Raw genomic sequence first — 7,751 nt, forward strand, 5'->3', positions numbered from 1 at the left:
AGACTGCAGAAAGTCAAAACTGAATTGTAGAAATACAATCAAAGCCATAAACACATGGGCAGAAGCAGTAATTAGATACCCAGCTGGAATAACAGTTTGGACCCAAAATGAATTAGAAGAATTTGATCGAAAAACACATAAAACTAATGAATATTCATCATGCACTACATCCAAAAAATGCTGTGGGCAGATTTATTTACAACAAAAAATTGTATGCTGTGAGTTAATGCAAATACAGCAGGTAGCAGAAGAGGGAAAAAAGAAGAAGCTTAAATGATTATATAATTAAAAGTAGAGAAAAATTACTCAAAATGTTGAGAATGGAGAATATTTTAAAAACAGCAGAAACAAAGGCTCAATATAAGAAACAATGATTTGGGGACCACTGAGAAAGAAACCAAAGGCTTGATTTTGCTGCACAAGAACAAGCACTGCAAACCAATGTGATGAAAGCTAAGATCCAAGAAATTAGTGCTAACAGCAAATGTCGACACTGCCAAGATGAAACTGTGTCCCATCTCATTTGTGAATGCCCAAGGACTGCACAGACAGATTACAAAATTAGACATGACAGAGTGGCAAAATTAGTCATTATGCAAAAAATAAAAATAAAAAATAACTTGCCAGCCTCTAAAAACCCATGGGAACATAAGATAGAGAAGGTGTCAGAAAATGACAAAGTCAAGACCTTGTGAGATCTAAACTGAAAGACACCTTCAGCATAACACAAGACATACTAGTAATAGAATAAAGAAATGTCTGACATCTCACTTGTGGATGAAACATACTTTTGTGGTCCCCTTAGTCATCAAGGCTTTGGGAACAATATCAAGAAATTTTACACAGCAGTTATAGATCTCAGAAATAAGACTCTCAGTGCTACAAAAATTGGCAATATTAGGAACAACATATATATTTAACAGTTAATTATAATTTTGGTGAAAACTTGTATCCGTTATGTGTCAATGTTTTTATAATTTTGATTGATTGTATCTGGTATTTTTAACAACAACAACAACAACAACAACAACAACAACAACAACAACAACAACAACAACAACGATGATGAAGATGATGCTGTAACTTTTGCACAACAGCATAACGTATGCTGGAGCTCCTGCTCAGTACATGCAATTGTATGAAGATGAAAGGGCAATCAACTTTTTCAGTCAACATTTTTGCCATATCATTGAATAATACAAAAACTAGTAACAACACCAGCTATACATGATTAATCAGAGCCATTTCCCAGAATTCCTTCTCACTACAGTTTCATACCAAAACCTGGCTTGCAAGATCATTTTTGTGGGGATCAAGTTAAGTTTTATATGACCAATTGAGTGAGATACAATGTGGGTCTCTGGGATCCAGTTAAAAAGAAGCAAAATGTGATCCACAACTAATTCCAAAACTACCACACCAGTTGCAACTTTTGCCCACAGTATTGTCCTCAGACTTAAGTGCACACTGTCCCTAAATGAACACAATAAAACCCAGTATGAGGACCAGTCCCTACCTCCAGAGGCACATTCTCTATCTGTCTATCTGCCCAGCTGTCCCTTTATTTGTCACACTACCTTTCTTCATAAGTGTCTGTTACTACATGACTTGAGGAAATGTTGTTTATGCAAATGGCTTTCACATAATTGAATGCTCTCTAATACAAATATGCAGTACACTGCACTTAGGAAACAAGAAGAAGGATTCTATCTGGGGATAGGTATAGGTTTGCCATATTCCACCTCTCCAAATCTGATTTGACAGTTTAATTTGCCGACTGCCAATTAAAGTGGATTTTTCATACTATGCAAATTAAGCATGTTCATTGATGCATTATTTTCCTACCATTATATTTTAGCTTTGGAATCTTTATACATAAACCACTGATGTGGGGGAGCCAGAGTAATGTAATGGTTACAGTGCTGGGCATAGAACAGGAAGACACAAGAAGAAATCCTTATTTGATCAGAAAGGTTTAACTGGTATGTTTGAGTCAGTCACTACTTCTCAGCCAAACATACCTGACAAAGTTATTTTCAGAATAAAATGGGCAGAGAGGCATCATGTAAACTAGGCAAGAAATTATGACATTTTACAATGCACATAGGACTTTCGATAGTATTCTGATCAGGTGTTTGTTATTTATTTAATTTTTTGCCATCAGTTTTTATCAATCACAATTCCCCTTACAAATCTACAAGAATATCACTAGAATCCACCAAAAGTGATACATTGTCTGCACCTGATTTTCCAGAGAAAAATGCAGGAGAAAGTAAGGGTACAGGAATCAGACAGGAAGATGAAAAGTATTGTTCCCTCCAGGGATGCAAATTGATTGTTTTTCACACACACTGAGACACAAAACCAACTACCAATCCAGCATGGCAATCACTTCCTAAGCTCTCATTCTTGTATATTTGTGGTTTTGTGTCACTGCTTTGCTGTATTGGGAAGAGATTAATAGTAGAGCTTGAACACATTTTCAGTAAATAAACTATGCCATCCAGAAACCCTGAACTACAACAGCCACTGACCATGTAGGTCAGGCCATGGATCTTAAATCCTTCCCAGATGGACCACAGTGAAAACGTCTAGTGTCCGATCCACCTGAGAACTCTGTGCCTTTGGCTGCCTGGATTGGTAACGGCATCAAAGCAAATAAAATGGCATTGGTTTGCTGCAGAAGACCCTTGGAGGCCTCCCCGGTGCCAAAAGATGGTGGTCGCCATGCCACTAGCTGCTTCTGCTGCTGACTAACAAACGTGATTCAGATAATGTCTTGACTGGTACTTCTGGCAGATGTTGTCCAAGGAAGTAATTGGCCTTAAATTTTGCTTCATAATTCATACAGATATATCAATTTGCTTTGCACATTTAATGAGGCACAAGACTTATTTACTTTAGTAGGACATTTTCTGTCAACAACTTTACTTTTCCCAAAGAAAGCACCTACATAAGTTCTCATTGCAGCTTCCAGAAGTCTGGGGGAAATAATCTAGAACTTAATGTTGTAGAGCTGAAAGAAACTGCAAGGGTCACTGTTTTCAACTCCCTGACAAAGCAGGAAATGCTGGACTACCAACTCTATAATCTCCCAACCAGTATTCATTGCAATGGGTTACTTTTATGCATGGCTTACTTAGAAAACAGTGCAAACACCTCTGCAAACTGCTTTCTGCAAACAAATTCCAGATATTTGCAAAAGTGTTTTCAAAAGTTCAGCATTTATCCTGTGAAATTCATTACATGGAAAGGCTTGTTTCTCACAAACAATAAGTAAAAACACTACCTGCAGGTTTTGCAGTGTGTCTCCAATTCTATAAGGGCCAAAATTATACCAAAATATAGCCATCCTATGCTTGTTATTAAATTTGGGAACATAAAAACAATCTAAAAACATTAAAAATACTAAAACACCAAAGGACTAAAAACATCCATATACATATATATAAAACCATATTCAAACATCTTAGTAAATATCTTCTACTCCCTATCATAGGCCTTATCTATGGCCTATTACAGCTTACACTGAATGCCAAAATTGTTACTTTGAAGCTCGTAGAGCCCGTGTGAACATTACCAATTTATACACCAATTTACAAATTCTATAGCTGCGCTCTAGGTGGAACCTTTCCTTCCCGGATTTTGATTGCAGCAGCACAGAATTTGGCTACTTTTGTCAGCATATCTGAATTTAGCCCAGTATATATCTGTCAGGGCATCGCCCTGTCAGCAAAAGCAGTATGTAGTGTGCCTCTGTTCGTCCAGGAAATGCCCTTATGTAAGGGTTAACATGGACTTCTCGAATGTCAGAAAAAAAAGCACAATGTAGTAATACGTGGGAGATAGATTCAATCTCACCAGAGTTACAGGGGCATAAACGCTTAGTGTAAGGGATGTTGTTATACTTCCCTTCCTGGACTGCTGATGGAAGTGCACTGAAGCGGGCCAAAGTAAGAGCTTTGTGTTGTTTAGGTGTTAGGGGTAAGTAGAGATATTTTGCCGGTTTCAGTGGGAGCAATGCGTTGTCAACTGTAAACCTATTTCTGATAATACCAAGATCCTGCTGCCTTTCTGTCTCAATAATATGTTGCCTAAGATTACTCTTGGCCTTAACGTATCCCATTTGTTGGATACTTTCTACTGAATCTGTTGATTTTAAGGTATATTGGTCTCTTCCAAGATGACTGATGGTTATCGCTTCTCGGCCTTTTGGCTAAGATCAAGTGTAGTACAATAATTGAATTTTTCATCATGTTAGAGATCATAGTAACCTGAGCCAGACATTGTTCAAATGTCTATACTCAGCATGTGAAGATAAGAAGCACACATGTCCTGGCTCCTCCATTTTCTTTTCTGTCGTCTGCTGCATGATCTTAAAAACTGACATGGTTTGTAGAGGCTGTCCATGCAATCTGAAAACCTGGAAAATCAAGGTTTTAAATGCTGTGGACAGTCCCAGCGGTGAAGATATAGTTTTTTTTTTCTTAAGACTGTTGATTCCCACAGGTGGAAGGTGGTGGAACTGGGGATAGAGGAAACAAAACAGCACACTCCCCTGCTTGCATGTTGCATGAGCACATTTCAGTAGTATCTCACTAAGTGCTAATGTAGTCTAGAGCAGTGGTTCTTAACCTGGACGATATTGCCCCCAAGGGGGTGATTTTGTTTTTTAGGGAGGTGATGGGACAAGAAGGGGCAACATGGGGGCAAAGGAACAGAAGGGGGTGATATGGAGGCAATCAACATGATATTAAAAAAACAGCTGAGGGACCGAATTCGGCTCCTTTCCACCTACACACAGTACCCCGAACACATGGATAGTTGTTCCATAGTATTTGACATGGGCTGAGAAGAACTACAAATCTTGGTAGTGGGGAGGGGGAGGGAGAAATGTGTAGTTGCATCTAAGGGTGTGGTAGGACCTCCTCTCCTTCATTCCAATTTGGGAACCTTTCCCTCAGGAGGAAGTGCAGAAGGTGTCATCTCCCCTACCATTTTGGTGCGCTCAGTGTAGAGGATTGTGGGTGTGGCCAGGGCTGGTCTTTGTGTGGGTGGGCTGGGCTGAGGGGGACCCTCTAACATGTCAGAGGAAGAGGAGGACCCTGCTGGAGAAGCTGAGGCAAGGCATTGCTCCATCCGGGCCACCATCGACCACTGTCAGGAACTCAACTTGGATGTTAGCAGCACTGCCGAAGTTCTCCGAGATTTTATCGCCTTGAGAGGCACCTACGCCTGGAGATTGGAGACTTTGGGGGTCTGTCAAGGGATGGAGGGCAAGCGGGGAGCAAATTGTTGAGTTGCCAGTGCCCCCCCCAATGTCAGCAGGCACCCCGGACAGCAGCTTGGGTGGGCCAGGTGTAGAGTTTTTCCTCCCTAAGCTGCAGCAGTCTGGTCAAAGCGTAGAGCTGCCAGGCCTACTAGCACAGTGTCCAATCCCTCACTGCTACCCAGCATTCCGTAGGCTCAGGCCTGGCTCCTGAGATCGATGCTGGCCCCTCCCTGTTGGCAGCAGACCCCGGACTGCTTCCCTCTTGCTTTACTCCCTGATGAATGAATGGTTCGGGTAATACCTTCACCTCAATGGGGAAGTCCTTGCTTGCAGTCACCTGGCAGGCAAGAGACACTGGTCAACTGCTGCACACCCCAACTAAAAGGTCAACTCAAAAGTACGGGAAAGGGCTTTAAATTGGGCTTTGCAGCGACATGCCATTTGAAATTCATTGTCAATATCGTAATCTTACAGATGCCGTTCAGTAATTATATCTCACTCCTCAACCCCAGTATTTCTTAGGTCATGAACTAGTTTCCACAAAGTTTAACCTTGAAGTGGCATCCTTGCTAGTTTTAAGTAATGCACGGAAGATGGATTTGACACCAATGCGCTTTGCAGTTCAGTGTATTCCAACGTTCTGTTGACTTACACCTCTTTTGTATGCATGGGTTCCAAAGAATGAAGAACAATACAGTCAGTGGGATTTCTTTCAAGATCAGTGTGAACGGTACTCTTACTAATATGTATGTTACAGATTGCAGCCTAACATTTATTGGCCAGCATCTGGTGAAACACATTGATGGGGCCTTTAAAGATGAAGTTGCAGTTTAGTTACAACATTTAACAGCCATTTTTTCTACTTTTCTGATGGTGGGTTTTGGACCCAGAAAAGAGAGATAATTTTCTTCCAGATTTTACAACTACTGTAGACTGAAATATACAAGTTAGAACTGAGATGCACAAATTTGAATTTTGGTAATACTTCATAATTGAATGTTGAAGGTTTAACAATTTTACTTTTTAAATTCAGTTTTCAGAGGTATGTTCTTTTAAGTATCTTGAAGGCTGATGTGGTTGCCACTGCCACTGCCACTGAGGAACTTATCATTCCCCCCTCCTCGTGGTGCCATGCTGCCGCCGTGGTGAGGGAGGCCATGAGAACTTCCTCAATGGCTCAAAGGGATGTTTCTTTCAAAAAGGTTAAGAACCACTGGTCTGGAGCAAGGGTATCCAAACTTTTCAGCATGAGGGCCATATTATATATTTTACATTTTTTTAGGGCATGGGCTTCAGCCCACCCATGGGCTGAAGGAAATGAACATGAGCCTGCAGACCATAGTGGATAAAAATGCAAGGTGGGCCAGATATGGCCCTTGGATCATAGTTTGAAGACCCCTTGTCTAGAGCAGTGGTTCTTAACTTTTCTTACTCAGGTGTTTTTGAACTGCAACTCCCAGAAACCTCAGCCAGCAGAGCTGATGGTGAAGGCTTCTGGGAGTTGCAGTCCAAAAACATCTGAGTAACAAAGGTAAAGAACCAGTGGTCTAGAGGATGGTGGCCTCCCCTCATTTTCCCAGCTCTAGTTTTATCACATAGGCAGAGGCAAGGCCAGAGGGGGACTGTGGACTGGATTGCTACTCCTATCTCAATCAGTGTAAGCAGTGAACTCTCAAATCAATCTGCAGCCCCTGTGAGATTACTGATTGTGATTTCTGACCCTATACAGAGTATGACTAAAATCATAACAAAGTCAAAATGTTCCAGGTCAGTTCTCCATTGTAGCCATACCTTCAGAGATCTACTAGGAGTTACCTGTAGAAACTTAACACAAGGAAACATAGTCCCAATGTCTTTTTTTTTCCAAATCAAAATGGCAAAATTGTCTGCATTGCAATTGAATATGTGTCCCTGGTCTGGCAGGTTAGATAGCTGACAATCATTTCTTAAATTATAGTATGTTTTCAAGTTGAATCTATACAATAAGAAGTCAACACTAGTAACCCCAACAGAGTTCAAAATTCTCGGTAAAATTAATAAGATGCTTTTCCTGATAAACCGAGTTCTACATTTTGTCTTCCTGTGCTCTTTCGCTGTTTGTGAAGTGTGTCATTACACCCCCCGTTAAATGTGATTCTTCTTTACTTCCCACTCACCTCATTTGAAAAGAGACTAGGTTTGACCATTTTGAATACCCTTAGTAACGTGGAAACTAAAATACAAAAAAAGTATACATTACATACTTCATAAAGAAAATGACACCAAAAGTGAAACTTATATCAGGCAAATATTACTGTATCAGAATTCAAAGCTATCATCACGGCATGAAGAAAGGAGGGAATAAACCCTAAGAAGGAAAACAATGGAAGGATCTAACATGCATCAAAATAATGCTTTTTAATCATGCTGTGCACTAACACTCCCTCTAATGAGTCCCCAAACCAACCTTCTTGAAGTAAAAAAAAATCAGCATGATGCT

At 40.4% G+C, this 7,751-nt stretch overlaps 1 pseudogene; it reads left to right on the forward strand.

Annotated features, from left to right (window-relative positions):
- Positions 1-4,196: 4,196 nt before the first annotated feature.
- Positions 4,197-4,329, forward strand: LOC140706235 (U2 spliceosomal RNA; annotated as a pseudogene).
- The last annotated feature ends 3,422 nt before the right edge of the window (positions 4,330-7,751 follow it).

Source organism: Pogona vitticeps, chromosome 3, assembly GCF_051106095.1.
Source record: "Pogona vitticeps strain Pit_001003342236 chromosome 3, PviZW2.1, whole genome shotgun sequence".
In the NCBI taxonomy this organism is placed as follows: Eukaryota; Metazoa; Chordata; class Lepidosauria; order Squamata; family Agamidae; genus Pogona; species Pogona vitticeps.